Raw genomic sequence first — 19,540 nt, 5'->3', positions numbered from 1 at the left:
GAATTATACATAAGCCACAGAAAAGGTAGAAATAATTTTCTTCTATCTGATGCTGGTTAAGCTGATTTCATTGCTGTGCTCAGACTTTGCCTACCAGCGAATAAATGCTTGGTAGTTCTGAAGAGCTCACTGTAAGAGGAGCGGGGAAGAGCAGAAACCATGATGTTGGGTAAAAGCTGTTCAAGGTGCTTCTTGGAAGGAGCCTTGACGTGGCTATCTCAATTAATTCATGTTTGTGAGTAACCTTACACAGTGCTTGGCTTAGAACTGCACTTGCATTTACTGGGTAAGATGCACTCACATTTAACTCGGCTAGTAGGAACAAAAGCAGCTTGATAATACGTGTATGGGGAAAAAAAAGCTGCAGGTCAGAGGGTTTTAATTTCTCATTTCTGTATTTGTAGAGTATGTATTATACAAGACAGTTCTAAAAAGTGATGAAATGAAACAGTAGTTTTCTGTCACCATTCTTCATCTGGGAAACTTTTGCACACTGCTGACATGTGAGTTTCTGTTGCTGGCAGTGAAGTTTTTGCAGATGTTACAAACCAATTTCTTTTCTTCTGTTAACAGCACAGTTACGGGAGTGCTGTTGATAAATGCAGAAGCAACTTTGAATTTTATCAGTTCTCATTTTCTATTTCAGGCTGAAGCCCTTTATGCCAAAAGTTTCTAGATCCTGGATGGTTTATTAACTATCTTATTTTAGTTTCCAAAAATCAGAAAGCTGTTTTTCTGCAATTTTTTGGTGCTTCTTGTCTCTGCAGTCCCTCTTCCTGCTCAGTTTATTGCATTTTCAACGTTGTTTGCTCAAACATGCACTTCAAAGATGCTTTTCAAAGTCTACAAAAGCTGAGTAAGTTTGGATTTGCGTGGTGCTGGTTCCTTATGGCTCAGTGTGTGGTTAACCTTGTGATGTTGCAAAGAAATCTATCTCTTATGTGGTGTACTGGGGATAAATACTTGGAAACATTACAGTTGGAAAATACTGCTGAGGCCATCAAGTCCAGCCATCAACCCATCACCACCTTGCTGAGTACTGCTAGGATTCAGCTAGAATGCTGCACTCATTTGTGGCACCATCCATCCAGAAAAGGTTTTTCTCTCTTGGGATGCTTTCAAGAATGATCAGATACCTGAAGTGTACGATGCGTGAGAACTGAACAAGTTACAGTGCTGATGTTTTATCTCCTTATATCTTATTCGTATGTGTTGGGCTACTGATGAGAAGGGAGAAGATAAGGACTTGGGAGGGCCAAAACGAGATTGCTTACTTAAATAGGAGGGCTTGAAGTATTGAGTTACTTCTAATGTGAAGAGTAATTGAGTGTTGAAATAGGTTGGGAGTGGTTCTCATCACTGTCGGTCTTTAGGAACCAGTTAGTTATCTGTCAGAAGGGAGATGCTGTCTGTCCTGTTTCAGGAGTGCCAGATTCCTTGAATGGCCTCGTGAGTTGTATCTACTGAATTTGGGGATGTTAACAGGTAAAGAACGTGGCTTTTCAGCTTTACACTGATAGTGTGGCTCACAGTCACCCCTGCAGCTCTGAGCTCCTCTGAGCAAATCCTGGTACTTTGCAGTTCTGGTGTAAATCTGTTGCAGGCAAAGCATCTTGTGTTTGGTTTGTGGCATGTTGCTTCAGTTACATCTAAAAAGCTCAGGAAGATCCTTGCCGTAAGTGAAATTGTCATGCTCTTTTATGTTTTAGATTACCTGCACATGACTGGAAAAACCGAGCTAAAAAGTGCTTAATGATACTGCAACAACTAGTTCCATTGGCATTTGGTTGTACCTTTATAAATTTCACTACAGAATATGTGCCAGGCCACTAAACTGCATGAGTAAGTCAGTAAAACAGCCTTAGGCAACAATACTTCTGGATATAATGAGTGTATTTCATTGCATATTGATAAAATGAGAGTCTTTATTTCAGAAGAGTAGCCTGGAACTTATGTGAATTTGTGTTGCACTCTTAGTGCCTGGCTTGTGTTTGGATGTTGCCAGTAGGCTTCCTCTTAATTGTAACTTACATGAGTCTGTTTTAAAGCAAGTCAAAGTATTTCTCAGCATTTTGTAACGGAAGGAGTAAGTAACTGTTGAGATTAGGAAACAGAATTAAGAATTACGTAGTGAAAAGGTGTATGGAGACAAATCATGGTGTGGTCTGCATGCCTGTGTACTCAGCACAGCCTCTGCTGGAAACTGGTATTATGGCACGTCCTTCCTTTCAGATGTTCCTTCTGAAAATAAACTGTTGGATTGAATAGCATTTTTAAACCTTGAGTTAAAAGTTTTGTGCAGAAGTTGCTTGAATTAGATGACTCTTCATCAGCATGGTAATTGAATGTTGATTTCAGATTTATGTATTGTAGAATCATGGAATGGCCTGAGTTGAAAAGGACCACAGTGACCATCTGGTTTCAGCCCACTGTTATCTGCAGGGTCACCAACCACCAGACCAGGCTGCCCAGAGCCACATCCAGCCTGGCCTTGAATGCCTCCAGGGATGGGGCATCCACAGCCTCCTTGGGCAACCAGTGTGTCACCACCCTCTGACTGGAAAAACTTCCTCCTGGAGCCTTCTTTTCTCCAAACTAAACAAGCCCAGTTCCCTCCACCTTTCTTCATAATGTAGTCTTTTGTAGTCTACTTCTGCTTAGCGATGTGTTTGTATGTTGTATGGTTTGGAGGAAAAAAGATAATCCCTTCCAAGGAGTTCAGTCGTGCATTTTTTTAGTGCTGACATAGATAAATTGTGCTGAATATATGAAATGGACAGTAGTATATCAAGAAAAAACAGTTTCCAGAGGCAAATAATATTCCTTCCATCTTGTATATATGTTTTTTGGTGTAGGTTTAGGATTGATGTTGGTAGGAGAAATGGAGGAGGGAGCACATGGCATTGGTTTCTATTGTGGGAATGTTCTAACTCTTAATGCTTTGTGAATATTCAATTGAGTTAATTGCTCATATTTCTCTTGTTACAGAAGGAAACAAAAATAACACAGTCAGTGCTGCTGTGAAACTTAGTCCAAGAGTGGTGCAGAATCGAAGCACCAAATCTACCTACCTCCATCTGCTCCCCAACGTTTGTCAGCATTCATTTTTTATAAGACACTGAGTGTTGACTTTCTGCATTTCATTACCTTGTTGCCTGAAGTTCACTGCACACATGGAAGAAATCCACTTGGTTGTTTATTAAGGAGATTAGTTGGCTTCAGAAGGAAGAGGTGTACAGCACAGGAGATTAATCCTAATGGGGATTTAAGGGAAAGTTGAATTGTGTCTTAGGCTGCCAAGCCTTCCTTAATTCAGCCTTAGTAAGAGGGGGAAGAGTCGGTTTGTGAGTGGAGGTACTGCTTGCCTCGTGCTGTTTCAGTGCTTTTAACAGCTATGTCTTTATGCCTTGCTCTGTTTTCAGAGAAAGGGATAGGTAATTTGTAGGACAGGAGTGTATATCACTGGCTTCATTTTACAACAGAATCAGCTTTTTTTTTTTCCCTTAGAGCAAGCAGAATGCTTCAATTGCTTCATAATCTAAGGGAAAATATAGATCACAGGAGCTTCTGTCCCTACAAAACTATTGCTGGAGTTATGTAATGTATTCAGATATGCTTTTTTGAAGAAAAATGGGAATTGCATTGATGTTCTTCCTTTCAAGTCTTCGTTACTTCTGTTGAAAAAGGCACTGCATGGCAGTGTTTCCAAGGGGGAATGGGAACCTTGGTCATGCCATAGCAAGCAAAAGGTCGCAGAGTAGAAGCATGGGAAGGTAAAGACTGCAGCAAGTTAGGAAAACAAACACGCATGAAGTACATTTGCTTTAATACCTTGCTGTTGAAGCTGATAAAAGCGAAATAAGGCAAGACCTTGTGGCTTGCGGAGTTGAGGTCAATTGTGGGAAGTCATGATGAAAGCAGTGAGTCGTGACCAAGCATCTGAAGCACAGGCAGCATGAAAAGGAGGAAGGGAGGGGGAATGCGGAGACCATGTGCATATAACATTAGAGCTTAGTGCATGCTTGTCACCTGAAACGTGGTACCTTCTTGAATTGAGCTTGCTTTACAGCAGTTCCAAGTGTTGTTATGGTCAGCGTTGAAGTTTGAAGTTGGTAAATTTCTCTTTATAGCTGATTTTAATGAGTGGTAGTTTTTGAGAAGAGACAACAGTAAATTTGGACTCTTTCACTGTGCAGTGGTTTTAATGTTATACAGATGTGAGACAGTAGTGAATTTTGCCCTTCTTCCCCCACTTACTGGTTAGAACAGTCTGGTTTTGTGTTTTTCTGCAGAACTGATGGTGGTTAAGCTGAGTGGCTGTGTGGTTGTGCCTTGTTTTGATGCACTTAGCATGTGCGTTTGGGTTCAGTGTGTCAGTTTCAAACTCTGTTTTAATGATTAGGTTCTTCTGGTGTCCGAGTCCTTGAGCAATGTTAAGGACGAACCAGTGTTCGTATCCCAACTGATCCAAAACTTCTCAAGATAGTTGCTGCTTCAGCCTTGTATTGGTATGTAGAGTTGGTGGGTGTAGATTTCAGTGCTGCCCTGACTGTTACGGAACATTCCTTAAAGGCTTTATGTTGTTTATTCATCCAGAATTGCCATGGAATGGCTTGGATTGGAGGGGACTTCATTATGTTCACACAGGCTCACTTTCTGAGCTTGTCGAGGTCTCTCTGCATGGCATCCCTTTCCTTCAAGGTGTCAACCACTCCACTCAGCATCATCATTGGTGTCATCAGCAAACTTGCTAAGGGTGCAGTCAAGGCTGCCATTGATGAATGTGGTGAAGAGCACCAGTCCCAAGACAGACCCCTGAGGGACACCAGTCATCTCCAGCCTCCATGTGGACACAGCGCTGCTCACCACAACCCTCTGTCTACGGCCATCCAACCAGTTCCTTATCCCCCTCAAATCCATCTCTCACCAGTTTAGAGTTAAGGATGTGGTGGGGGGGACCACATCAAAGGCCTTGCACAAGTCCAGGTAGATAACACTGATTGCCTTCCTGTTGTCAACTAAAGTCTTTGCTCCATACCAGAATGCCACCAGATTGGTCAGGCATGACCTTTCTTGGTAAAGCTGTGCTGACTGTCTCAGATCACCCATTCATCCTTCACCTGCTTTAACGTGTCTTGTAGGAAGATCTATTTCATGATTGTTAGTAGAGTATGTTGAGGGCTGTGCTATTTTCTCTTTTGGTGCTGCTGCTGAAAGTGCTGCAGACAGATCCATTGCTCCTATTGCTCAAAGTGGAGGAGCTGTGTCTGTACATCTGTTTGTAGATCAGGTAGAAGAAGTGTCCTGTCGCTGTCCACCCTGTTTACAAGGGTAGATGGTGATAAGACAAGGGGGAATAGTTTTAAGGTAAGACAGGGGAGGTTTAGGTTAGATATTAGGAGGAAGTTTTTCACTCAGAGGTGGTGAAGCACTGGAACAGGTTGCCCAAGGAGGCTGTGGATGCCCCATCTCTGGAGGCGTTCAAGGCCAGGCTGGATGTGGCTCTGGGCAGCCTGGTCTGGTGGCTGGTGACCCTGCACATAGCAGGAGGCTTGAAACCAGATGATCATTGTGGTCCTTTTCAACCCAGGCTGTTCTATGATTCTGTGGAGAGCATCTAAAAACATACGTATACATGTATAACTACCAAAAATAATAGCATCACAATTGTGATAGCCATAACTAATGTTAATCTCTGATAAAGAAAATACTGTGTCCAGAAATTGGTGTTCCTGTTCTTTCCCTGCGCCAGCATTGTTCCTGGAATCTTTCCTCTCCTGTTAGTGGGGGTGTCTTATAACTTTCTGTAGTGCTAAGCAGGCATTTCTACACATGTATAAGGATAAAAATATTGCACGATGGCAGAAGTTGCTTTACTTGGCAGATCGAAGGTAGAGGTGAATGAAGGTGGTGTTGTTGGACTGTAATGGTCCAGTTTTGGCTTTGTAGGGCTTGAGGTGTTTAATCTGTTACCTGGAAATGGTGTTGGGGATCAGAGGGAGAGGGGAGTTTGTGAAGAAGAAATGGGCGGAGGGATGAGAAAAGAGCAATGAGGGTAAATGTCCTTCAAGAATGTGATCAATGAGCATTTAGGCACTAAAATACAAGGAAGCTGAGAATGTTCTGTGCCTAAAATATATTTAGTGTTTGTTTTCTTGGATACTTGTCGTTGGTTTGTCTTGAAAGGTCTCTGTGTTGAAAATCTCTAACTGGAGGGAGAAGCTGGCAGTTAAAAACCAGTTTCAGGCAGTGTACTTGGAGGTTTAGATCTCCAGGTAAGATGCTCTTATCTTTTAATTAAAGAAGTAGGTAGAATTAGGAGTGATTTAAAGAGGAAAATAAGACAGTCATAGATAAAAGTGAGTTTAAAAAAAAAAAGTTAATGCCAGTGGAAATGGAACAATCTTAGCTAGTTGGGAAAAGTATAAAGAGGAATAATTTCCACCAAGGAAAAAAAAAAAAAAGTGTATTAAACTTAACATTTAAATATTGTCAGTTTATAGGAAATTTTCCCTTTTTGGAGAACAGTAAAGAAATTTCAAAAGCTATGGAAAGTTCTCTCTTCAAAAGCACAGGGAAATAAATCTGCTGTATTTTGGTTTAAAGAAACCACGTTGTAAGATATTTCAACTTTTAAGCAAATGTATAAATGCACACTATTGTGATGAACCCAAAACATTTTGTATATTAAATCTTCTTATGACCAGTTTAGAAATTTTCAGTGCTTATCCCAATCGTAATGAGGCTAATTGATGTGTTCTTGCATAGGATTGCAGCTGTTCAAAGCTGGATTGAGCACAGAAGACTTGTTATCACCTCTTGTGTCCCAAGGTCAACCAGAAAGCAGTAGGAAGATGCACCACGAAGACAGATTGTGGGGGATATGCTTGGGAATTGCTGTCAGTGTAGGAGAGATGACATAATTCTGTGTTGGGACCATCTCTGCCTATCTCATGCTCTTTGCAGTGGTAAAGCAAAGGGCTTTTTATCTGTGTTCTAGGGATGCTCTACAACATCAAATCGGTACAGTGTTTGTGTGCTGAATTTTACACACATCGGTAGTTATATAGAAAATCAGTAGGATAACTGGTGGAAAATCTATTCTGCTTGTAGGTGTTTGCGTTATCGATGTCTAAACAATTAACATAATATTTCTCTGGTATTTGTTTGGAGCATTTTTGTTATGCACCAGGAGCTCCCACAGCTGTAACATGCTATTATTTTAACACATGCTTTAAGGGTACCACTGACGTAATTTCCCTGAGTGTTGGAAGGTCATTTCTATCAGCCTTGGAAGCTAAAAGTAGCTTTTGCCATATCAAAGAAAGTGTTTCTTGAAATAAATCAATAACCGCGTGGATTTCTCAATCTGCCAAGCAGTCTCTTGAGGAATTGCCCTTTTCATAAAGGATGTAAAAGCTTGCCATGATGTCATTCCCATTGTGTTAATCGTTGTGTTCTCACACGTTGTCCCAGATAACGACTGATTCCCCTGCAGTATTCTGGGGGAAGCTGTCATTTGCTGCTCAGGCTGATAGAGATGATAGGTCAGCTGGCTGCTGGGACCCTCTCAGCAGATCAGGATGGTTTTTAATGTGACGAAGTTATGCGTTAGAAACAGAGGAAATCTGAGATGTATTTGATGTACTTTGCTCTCCTGCATGTGGGCATTATGCTGTGATATGCGTGCGCCAATCTGGCCGTACTTCTTATTCCCATAGGGAAGTTACTAAGTTAACTTTTAACATTACACAACAGCTGTGTAATGTAAGGTTAAAATTCAGCCTGAGTTCTGCAAAACAATCTCTGTGTGCTGCTAATGTATGAAGGGTATAAGGAGAAGGCAGTATGTATTGTGTTCCATTGCTTCGCTTACATTCAGACATCTACGTTTTTGCGTCTGTTTGTGTAGAATTTGCAAGTGCTTCAGTTTTCTATTTATTGTAGGATCTGGAATGGCCTGGATTGAAAAGAACCACAATGATCATCCAGTTTCAACCCTTTGCTATCTGCAGGGTCACCAACCACCAGACCAGGCTGCCCAGAGCCACATCCAGCCTGGCCTTGAATGCCTGCAGGGATGGGGCATCCACAGCCTCCTTGGGCAACCTGTTCCAGTGCGTCACCACCCTCTGTGTGAAAAACTTCCTCCTAATATCCAACCTAAACCTCCCCTGTCTTATTTTAAAACCATTCCCCCTTGTTACAGCATAGGTCAGTACTAAAAGAGACTTCATTCTGGTTGTTTTTATTCTTACCTGAACAAAACTAAGCTACTTGGTACAGGTCCTTTTGGTATTGCTGTTTTTTGGCATGAGTTTACCTCTCAAATTCAGTTCTCATGGAAATCTTCTAGTGGCCTTTGTGTGTGGGAGAAGCAGCTAATGTGAATTAAGGCTGAGAAACAGTTCTGTAAAATGTGATTTCTTTCTGCTTAGTTCTGCCTTCATCACTGGACCCTATGTTCAAAAGGCAAAAAAACTGAAAAACAAACAGGTTTTTTTTTGCTCTTTTGCTAGTTTACTCAACTCTGTGTCTTTTCAATTTGGCCAGTTCCTTTAAGGGAGAAACAAACAAATGCAAAGCTCTTTTTGGACAGTCTTACATGTGCATCCTGAGCTGTATGTGTATGCATTTGTTACACTGACTTGAATGTCGTGTGATGCACATACCCTGAGGAAATAAATGCTTTTCACTGGTTCCTGATATATACGCACTTGTTTTCTGGTGTTTCTTTGTGTTTTTTTTTTTTTAGGGGAGCACTCTTTTTAATTCTAGGCCTGGCTGCTGCTAATGTTTTTGATCACTCATCAGGATTTTCAGCATTCTTTGAACTGCTCTTGCCATTCAGTGGAAGCTATATTAAAAGTTCATTTCAGAATCCTTTAAGGCTTCCCTGCCCCTCGAAACCATAAAAGAGAAATTTTTAAATTTGTGCTCACAAGACCTGCAAAACTGACAGCAGCTTGCTTTGAAGTGTCTATTTTCAGTTCATATGTAAGCCCCCTGGCTTCTGCTTCTGCTTTTCTGGGGTCTTTTAGCTGATGCCTTGTAAACTGGCGTGTGTCTTTTGTCATTCATTCCATTGGAAGATTCTAATCTTCATATAGTGGATATCAGTTGTTTGTATTTTATTTACTTTGGATATTTGACTACTGTAAGAGAATAATCTAATCTGTTTTGAATGTTCATTTCAGATTTCATGTTTCATCTTACATCAAGCACCTACTGCTGAGAGCTGGAAGGTCTACTTAAGGTAGGTAGTGGTATTTTCCCTTCCTTACTGGATTCTGTTCTAAGTAGAACAGCCCGTACTGATGATGTATTTATTTTGTGCACAAGAGGAACTTAAAAGGTGTCTTCTCACCTACCAAAATGACAGAGCTGGAAACTTGCTGACCAGACTGCCATCCTGGCTTTGGAGCAAAATGTTAGTGGTTTTCTGTCTTTCTTCTTGTACATGCAGTTTGCCTTAGGTAAGGCTTTTGCTGTAGGGGGGCCTGACCTTAAGCTGCGTGCAAGAGTAGAGAAGTTGGGTAATCACAGCATTCTTTGTATTACAGGACTGATTTTGGTTGTTTTGTGATTCCTTGGGACTTTTCTCTCCCAGAGTGAATGGTTTTGTTTGATGATGCCCACTTATATTCTGTGTATGGATGTTTGGAATGTGCTTGAGTGTACTTAGAAGAACTTGAGGGATCCATTTTTATTTTATTGTTCTGACTTAGCTTGCTTTCCTCCTACACTGTTAGTGGTGGCTGGTTTGTGAGCATGTATTACATGATATTCTTCTCTAGGCATTGGCTTTAACCTGTAACGGGATGAATCTCTTGCCTCTTCAATAGTACTTCTGCATGTAGCATGCTGGTATGGAGAAACCTGAAAACTTGTGTATCACCTGCTTTAGGTTAATATTCTCCTTGCCTGGATTGTAATAAGCTTGGTAACAGCAGATGTGGCTGCTTGTGTTGTGCAAGGGCTGGATCCCCAGTGGAATTTCAGCCTGTTATGTTGTGCTTCAGCTTTGGTGCACTGAAATGAAAAGCTTGATGGGATCTGTCCACCTTCAGGAGTCAACAAAGGATCACTTAATGCCCCATGACTGCCTACATTTGTAGGGCCAGGTGTCCTTTTGGCATAATTTCTTATTCTATGCATGGTCTGGATGTTGGCCTTTCTTAAATTTTCAGTTTTATAGTAATTGCTTCTACTTTCTGATTCATTTATTCCCTTTTTCTGGTTTGGGGTGCTTGTTGAACAAGTAGTAGATGGAAATCCTTGGGGAAAATAAAACTTTCACCACTCCAAGGAATGAATTGAATGCCTTAAAAAATGGTTGTCTTTGGTTTTGTCAGCTGAACTGGAGAAATCTGAAGTACTTCTGTTCGAACAAAAGGCATAATTACTGCTGTTTTTGTCAGTTAAGACCCAAATTTGTTGCCTTACATGTTACATTGAATTCCATTTCAGATGGAATAACAGAGGTGGTATTTTGGCTTTTTTAACAAGGAATATTGCTGTATGGTAACTAGACAAAGTAAGGAGGAGGAGGATTAGAACAGGGCATCCCTTATGCAGTTCTGTGTATAAAGGCCTACAAATGAAACCTGTGATTTCAGGTTTTTTACATTTCCTCTTTTAGTTTGACCTTTTAAGAGGAGCAGCTACTGCTGGTGATGTCATAGGCAAAAAGCACACTTGTATGTTTTGTGAGCTGAGTTTGTTTGGTCTTTGGAATACATAGTTTGTAAAAGGCAGAAGTGAGTCATATCCTGGTAGAAGCACGACAACAGAGTATTGATGGGTTTGTTAGGTAAATAACTTGCAGTGCCTTCCCAGATAAGACTATGAAAAAACAGCCCTGTGAATAACAAGGTTTTGAAATAAAAGGGGCAAAATAAAAAGAAACAGCAAAATACAGTAAGTGCGAATTGCAGGAACTTCCAATTTGTCAGGTTAATGTTGAAATGTGGAATATTTTTTGGCTGGGGATTTGTTAGGTGGAAAAGATTAGTGCTGCTTACTCTGATTGATATTACGTATGCAAATACCAGAATGACAGTTCCAGTGGAAATGGAGGGAAGAAAAAAAAAATATGTACTGAGTCTCTTGCTGTGCTAAGAGACCATTATTGTAAATTATATATTCAAATTGCCAGGATTTAAGCTCTTATGTGTGCTGTGATGGTCTTTTCATTACACAATCACGTGTTTTGTTCCACAAGACCAGAACCTCATTGGGTACCGAAAACATTTCTCTATTCACTGCGCTCTTCGAGCCCTTCTATGGCAGAATGGATTTTTCCTGTTGAGTTTGCAGATACTGTCTGCTTTGGCCTCTTACCTTACATTAATATTTGTATCTGTAGTGGATAAATGGCAGAATTTAGGATCAAATGATTACATTTCAGACCTCTACTCACACGAGCCATTTTCTTGTTGTAGTAGCACTTAAAACATTTGCATTCGAAGCAAATCTCTCACTAATTTGAATAGCACCTGAAAGTACTTGGCAGTTCTGTATTTAACCCCCGGGGTATCAAGGCATGTGTCCATGAAAGACAAACACATGGTTGATTGTGCAGAGCTTAACTAAATCACTCTGTTAACATCATCCAGCAACCCTGAATGCGTAGATGACACTGATTGCTTCAGTTCATAAAGTATTCTTTGTCTTCTCCCTGATGCTGAGTATTTATATATTAACAGATGCAGAATAAGGTGGGACTGTGAGCAACCATTGTGCTTTATGACTGTAGGTAATGGCATGGGCATATGTTGGTGTGTAAAGAGGGACACCGTGGGCAGTAGGTGGTGCTTGCACTTCCACCATGAAGCTTTACCCAAAAAAACCCCCCGTTCTCCTAATTATGTCCCTACTGGTGATACTGAATGCTTTGCAACATCCTGGTTTTATTTTTAATTTAAATGGAATTAAACCAGTATCTGACAAGCAGACTTGCTGTATTAAACACGTTACTCATTCAAAAACTGTCAGATCAATGAATTAGAATTCTTATTTCTTAAAGTAAGAAGTGTTTGCTTCAAGCCATTAGCACTGGTGTGCTTATAGCTCCTCCTGGCTTCTGGAAGTGGGATTTTGTTGGATTTGTATCTGGTTTATTCTTCTGGACTTCCAAGGCATTGGACATTTATTTTTCCACCAAGCTTATGGTAACTTCAAACTCTTCCAGGCAGGCTGGGCTCACAAGTGAGTGAGTTCATGGGCAGTTCAGTGCAGAATGTGCTCTTCTCTCTGGCTGGGTTCCTGCTGTGCTGTATCTGTATTGGCAGATGTCACCACAGCATTCATTATGCACGGTTTTAAAAGCAATGAACTTGAATTAAACAAACGCAATCCGTGCCATGTGATGCTTAATGCCTTCCTGAGCTCTCTGTTCTGGCCGTTGCTCAGGATAGCTGTTGTTCATGAGGTTGCCCCCAGAGCAATTTTCTTTTTTTTTTTTTTACATAGAAGTGGGCTGGGAGGAAATAAATTTAAGTACTTTCTCCTTAGTTGTCTCAACCCTCAGTGGAGTTTAATGCAGCCTGTCTGGGTTGTCTGGGAATATGTAAAGGAGGCAGAGTGAAGCAGAGGTTTGTACCTTCCATCTGGAGATGCTAGGTTTCTGTGCACCAAAATAAATCAGTTGTTTTACTGCTAGCCCTTCTGGTAACTGTAAGTAGGGAAGTATAAAGCAGTAAGCAATGCTTTTGAACCTATAGGTTGTATTCCTTTGCAGTACAGTTTGGATGGATCTGTAGAATTGTATTCTAACCATGTAATGCTGCTGTTAAAATGTCCAGACTGCTTTAATTTGAGAATTGCAGATTTCTGACTTGGCTAAACACCCATTTCAGCTCAGAAATACTGAGACCTACTCATATAGAAAACGATTGTTCATGTCTCGGGGCAACCAATTTTCTCACCATCCCAGCCCTGCAAGTACGTACCTGTTGGAATCAGGGTATTGACCTACTCAAATCAGGAAGAGTATCTCAAATGCAGCGTGCCTGCACGTGTTTTCCAGAGTGGTGACTGCGGTGCTTAGCTGTTATGGTGATAGGCTCTTATTTGTACTTGTAATAATGTGGGTTGCATCCACCTTCGATGTTTTAAAAGGCAAATTACTTCTGGTTCCTTATGGTGGTTCTGCTCCACCCTCCTGCTGTATTTTTCGCTTCTCTAAAAATAGACATACTGCTCTTACGGCTGCAGAGTTATATTTGCAGTCAAGTTTGCTGTGAGAACACTTCACTTACCTGGCTAGTGAGGTGTAATTGGCCTTGGTCATGTTTTGCTTAATGGATTAGAAGCTGTAATGCCTGTTACTTGCTTCAGGAAGTGCACAAGGCTCTGTAACACTGGTCAAGGAAAGCTGCTGAAATTCCGATTTCTTCCCTCAGCCCAATCTTACACAAAAAAAAAAAAACCAATGACCATGACAGTGGTGTGCTTTACATTCCAGAATATCTGAGTTTTGGGCAAGTAGTAGGTCAGAGAATCACAGAATGGCCTGGATTGAAAAGAACCACAATGATCATCCAGTTCCAACCCCCTGCTATGTGCAGGGTCACCAACCACCAGACCAGGCTGCCCAGAGCCACATCCAGCCTGGCCTTGAATGTCTCCAGAGATGGGGCATCCACAGCCTCCTTGGGCAACCTGTTCCAATGCGTCTCCACCCTCTGAGTGAAAAACTTCCTCCTAATATCTAACCTAAACCTCTCCTGTCTCAGTTTAATGCCATTCTCCCTTGTCCTATCTCTATCCACCCTCATAAAAAAGATCAGCTCAGAATCAGCCTTTGAGTGCATGTTGATGTGTGTTAACTGGATTCTTGTAAACCGAATGCTTGAAGGGGATTTCTGCAGAGCATCAAGAAGACCAAAATTCAAACCAGACCATAGTATTTCCAAGGCTTGAAAATTCCTGTTTTTACTTGTAAACCTTCCTGTTATCTTTTCTAATGACTTTTGTTACTGATTTTGTATCTTGAGTTGTACTTGAGTGATAATGAGTGCCCTCATGCTACAGGCTTCGCCTGCTAAATATAAGGAGAAAACCAGTGGCCACAAAACCGTACTGACAATCACAAAATCCTGGAATTGTCTTGCCAGTGATTGCATTTTGCATGTGTGTGTGTTTGGCTATTCCTGCCTTGGTGTAAAACTGATGGAAAATCATATGATAAAGTTGTACTGGTTGTTCTAATGCTTCTTTCCTTCTCATCTGCCTAGAGGACACAATAACAGATAGGAGTGAACAGCGTGTTGAAATAGTTTCAAATCAGCCTAACCTTTATGTCCAGATAACTTGTCTTGCTTATTCTCTCTGTTCTTTGGATCTTTGTTTCATAATTCTTCCCCATGAATCATCATTCTTTAGCTTCTAGCTGTTTTGAAAGCTGCTTTGGGTTTGCTTGCTAATCGTGTAGCTGAGCAGCCTATATTTACAAAAAGCTTTCTTCTGCTTGCTGTGTTTGTGCTGTCAACTGCTTCCATTTAAAACGTTCCAACTACACAGTGGAGTTTTGGGCCAGTTTGGAGCAGAAGTGTTGTCCACAATGTTATGGAAATGGTGCTGTGTTTTCACATGCTTGAATTAATTTTGTGAAATCTATTTACAGTAGCAGGAATTGCTTTTTATTATTTTGTGTGCTGGTCAAACATACTGCTGGCTCATGTATAGAATAGGTGACTGTCAGAAGTCATGTGGATTCCTTGGTTTCCTTCTCCCTGGGAGCTGTGAAAGAGACCTTGCTTCTATGACAAGATACAGAGTGGGCAACTCAAATTCCCTAGGTAAGATTCTAGATAAATGCAGCTTGGGCATTGTTTCTTTATTAGGGACTATGAGAGGGCACGAGAAGGCAAGTAAAGGTCTGTAACTGTACCTTGATTGCATTAAACTAGATACCCCAGTGGGAAAGAGCACTCTAAAGGGGTTCAGCTAACAAAACTTAGGCTCAGTAGGCACCACTAAATTGCTGCTCTTCAGCATGTGTGAAAGCTGTACTGCAGCAGCTCACAGCTGTATTGTGAAAAGTGCGATCGCTAACTGAGATTCCTATTTAAAATAAAAAGGTCATTTCTTATTTTAGTATAATAGTATTAGGCATGTGGAAAGGAAAAGGGCACTGAAAAAGCTGTGGTTGTCAGCAGGACTCCAGGCTTGGTGTTCTAGATTATATTTGTGTTTATTATGAGCAGGTGCTAGTGTCATCATTTCCCTCTTTCGGGATCAGACCGGTCGGTTTAACTTTCAGGATAGGATGATAAAAGCCTGGCAGAGTCTCAGTAGGTGTCAAGGTCCAAAGAAATTAGAATAGCTGTGGCCATGGGGATTTTTCCTTTCAGCTTACTCTCTTATTCTTTGATCTCTGCAAGATAAATGTCTAAAAGCGATGGTGGGCTTTTTCTGGTCATACTAACACTTCATGTATTTTGACTTCAGTTTCTAGTAGTCTCCTGATGTTGTTTTGTCAATAGCAACATTACTGGGAGTCTGAATGGTATTATATCATAGTTATTTTAAGCAGAACAATTCAAGTTGTACCCATCTGCCTTTAACGTACGCTGACTCTTATAAATCATCTTCATATGAATTAGAGTTGGACTCTTATTATGGTGAAGAGTGTACCCTACAAACCTCTGCATAGTAACTTTTGTCTTTGGAAAGCAAACAGGATCTGAATTTGCACCTCCTTTTTGCATGGTGTTAGAGGCTGTGTGTTAATTATTTACTGCTTTAAAAACAGAATTTGAGAAAGGAAGTAAATATGTTGATTCATTGGGGTTAAGGTCTTTCTGAGGAATAATTTCTGCTAAAACAAGTCTTGACCTATATGGCTTATGACCTATATGATAAGTAAGAAGCAAATCTCTGTCAAGGACTCATCTGTTTCTAATTGCAACCTGATCCTTGGTTGATGAGAGCAGTATAGTAAATCAGTCTTTTTATCCTATCAGCTGAATACCAATCTATATATGAGAATAAAATTTGACAGAGAAGCTTTTCATTTTGCAGGTTTGCATGCCTGTGGTTCTGCCAGTCAGAGTGGATTTGTGCCCTTTCATGGCCAGAAGCTCGTATGTGCTCTGCTTTGAACCATTCCCAGTTTTATGTTCTGCTTCTCCAGGCGGCTCGTTCCTGAGCACAGGATCTGTTTGTATCCAGCCCGAGTCCTCGTGCTTCTGGCTCTGTGCTAAGTGTTAAACAAATGTGACCCTAAAAGATGATGTTTTTAAATAGAGTGACCAGAGTATTTTTGGGGGAGGCTTGCTTTACTAAGAGGCCTGCTTTCTCCCAGTGGCCTTGTATGTGTATAAGTAGTCAGTGAAGATTTGGATGTCTGGGGGCAGTGGAATGGAAGTGATTTTGGCTTCAGTTCGGAGGTTTCCTGTTAATAAGGTTGGAAGAGAGGCCAAACCAAAGATAACTGGAAGAGTTGCTTAAATTATTTGTAATGTGGAAATGTGTGTGTATATGGTGGGAGAGTTTGTACCAGTTACTGTTCTACTTCTTTAAGGAAGAGGGCTTGATACTGAATCCAGAGTCTCAGAGACAGAAAAATGACAGAGTCCTGATCATAGTACAGGGAATTCATATTTTTGACGTCACTTTTGATAACTGGTGCTTTACCTTGGGAACATAAAATAAACACCACTCTCCTTCTGGAAAGATGAAAGAAGGGCATCACAAAACCAATGAGGTACATTGCTCAATGTGCTGATGGTATCCATATCCATAGTGATTACAGCAGACAAACCTGCATAGTGCTGCTGCCATAACTGTGTTCCAGCAACATGAGTAGTTTGGATCAGAAGATACTGGTTTTGCTTTTCTAAAACTCCCACTTGAAGGTATTCTCTGGCAAAGAAAATCTGTGATAGCTACATTCAGTGGAGCACAATAGATTGAAGAAGTAGCTGGAACAGCGCAGATACTGGAGTTATGTTTTGAGAATCTAATGCTTTGCAAATTTTGTGTCCCCTGATTCTTAGGGGCTGGAGCTTGATGATCCTTGAGTTCCCTTCCAACCCAAGCCATTCCATGATTGGACAGTGGGCAAAGTGAAGAACTGTAAAGGAGGGGAGGGGAAGGTTCAGTGAACTGGAATTCTCATCTGTTCTAAAGTTCACAATTACGTCATCCCTTCTAGTTCCTCACCTGTTTTGTTTTTTTTAAAGAAATTATATTTAATACTCAAACTTGCTTCTGAACTTCTAAAATTGTTAGGAGAAAATTTCTATGTTATTTTGGTGAGTTGAGTGCAGTTAACTAATGTGTTACATCCAAGTGAACTTTTCTTCCCCTTCAAAATAACTTTTCAGGAGGAAATTCGTGGGAATTGAAGGATGCTTCAAAAGGAGTTTACAGGATGGGCCCAAATCTTTGCCTCAGCTCTCATGAAAGTTACAGAAGACTCTGGAATCTGAACAAAAGATTGTTACTTTTGGGTGTAGAACTTAAATTTTTTCTCAGTAAAATGACAGCAGTGGAAGACTGCTGCAAATCTGATTTTGAATCATCTTGGTTTTGATCTCTGCAGCATCCATATTTTATTTATTGCTGGTCTGATGAAGTCATATGCAATCTGTTCTTGAAATCATGGTAATTCTTACCATTACTTCTTATTAAGATTGCCTAAAACATGTTTTGAAGCGAGGATGTGTTCAGATTTGCCTGAGAGCTCTCAGTGTCCAAGTTAATTTTTTACATTCTTAACTACTACACTGACTGTAAATTAAGTATTGATTTTACACGTTGGTGTTTCTAAATGAAAAGCATTTCTGAATTATGGATAATTAATCTTCAATTCCATACTTTAATATGCAGTGGTGGTTCAGAAAGCCAGACATCTGCATTACTGCCGTGTATTTTATATATGTGGTTCCCATGTTAAACCAACTCTACTGATGTGAGACTAGCTTGTTTGCAGTGCACGTTAGTTGTTGAAAGGCTAGGTGTAAATATGAAGAGGAAAAAAAGGAATAAGAAGTTACTGTTAACCAGCTTTCTAATGTGAAGTACTGTTACTTGCATGGGAAAGACATGGAAACTCCACACTAACCTTTCATTCTGCCCATTTCATGGGGTTCTGCTTTTCAAAAAACTCACAAGTCAGACCTCAGTTCTCACTGGTTTTCTGTCACAGATTTAAATATTTAGCTCTTAATCAGTCCAGTGTAGGAATGTTCCCAGTGTAGATTTGTGCTTAGTTTCCCCTCTCCTCCAATACATGTGAATGAGAAAATTGTCATTTGTCATGTATATTTTAATGAGATTCTATCCCTTAAAAACAATAGGTTTTGGCTGTTGTATGAGACAACGTGAATGACTTTAATCTTATATTACTTTGTATTTTTGATGTTTTGTACCTAATCATTGTTATGATTGCTCACCTTTCATGTGAATCACTTTGCATATCTTTGGAGAGTGTTGGGTGGAGGTCCATCAGGTCTTGGTCATAACACAACATTCTGAAATCCACCAGGAGCTCTGTGATGGTGGGTGGCTGGTGAGGTCAGCAGTTGAAAAGAGCCTCATATGGCCTGGAAGTTTGTCTGTGACTTGGGCTGATGAAGGTCAACATAACACAGCAAGGTTGTCTAAGCTCTTCAGCAGGTAGAATGGGGTTTTCTGGCCTTAGGGCATCAGATGCAGTGCCTCTACCAACCTGACCAGTGATGAGTAAGGAGACAAGGTGTCCATTAATGATGTACGTAGAAGGAACACAAAACATGGAAACCATTTTGTGGCAGAACCTGTTGTACCTACAACTGCAGAAGCAACACATTTGCATTTTGAATGGATGTAATTTTAGGCTTTGAGATGAAGGCTGGAGAGGAAAATAAGTAGTGAAGTCCTACAGAGTATAAATCTCGGAAGCATAAATGCAACAGAGATAAAGTTATTAGTTTCTTAGTCTGGCTTGGTGTTTTTGTACTTTGGAAAAGAGATGGGAGAGCTGGAATCTTGTTCTTAGTATTGACTTGAAAAGCCAAACAAGATAATGTTCTTTAAACTTTTTAGAAATAGTTTCTGGATGCAGGTCAGATAGATAAAAGGTATTCTTGTATTTATCTTAGTGCTTTGGAAAGAGGGCTCTCAATGAATCACAGTAACTCACTGCTGCATGCATCGCCTCAAAAAGGCACTTGATATTTTTAGAATAGCTTCTAACTATTTTGTAGACTTTGGATTTTAGACTTGTATGTAATTACTGAGGCTATTGACAATGCTTATTGTCTATAAGGTAGGTATGAAGATGCATTTGTTAGAAAAGCCTGTTGGAAAAAGCTGAGGGTTGTTCTTAGTACTTTTCTTATTGTTTTGATATTGGGTTTTCTGAATTTAAGCTTGTAGATTGTGAACGTTCGTCACTGGGATAAGACTTTTCTTGTGTAAGAGGATGGACCAGGTGACATCCATCTGTATGCAGAAACTCATTAGGACAAATTGAAACTGTACAAAATAAGAAGTCAAGATTTGCACCTCCCCTGACATTGCATTTCTCCTCTGTTCACCATCATGA

At 40.4% G+C, this 19,540-nt stretch overlaps 1 protein-coding gene across 3 annotated transcripts in view; it reads left to right on the top strand.

Moving 5' to 3' along the window:
• Positions 1-19,540, top strand: part of PTK2 (protein tyrosine kinase 2) — a 201,937-nt gene that overhangs the window by 5,531 nt on the left and 176,866 nt on the right. For all 3 annotated transcript variants that reach the window (XM_052703579.1, XM_052703581.1, XM_052703578.1), the window contains exon 2: positions 9,198-9,256. The gene's annotated coding sequence lies outside the window, so the exon portion shown is untranslated. The remainder of the gene's footprint in view (positions 1-9,197; positions 9,257-19,540) is intronic.

The sequence above is a fragment of the Tympanuchus pallidicinctus genome, unplaced genomic scaffold (genome assembly GCF_026119805.1).
Source record: "Tympanuchus pallidicinctus isolate F22 unplaced genomic scaffold, pur_lepc_1.0 scaffold5, whole genome shotgun sequence".
Classification (NCBI taxonomy): domain Eukaryota; kingdom Metazoa; phylum Chordata; class Aves; order Galliformes; family Phasianidae; genus Tympanuchus; species Tympanuchus pallidicinctus.
Note: the sequence above shows the minus strand (reverse complement) of the source record. Positions and strands in the feature narration are given on the sequence as shown.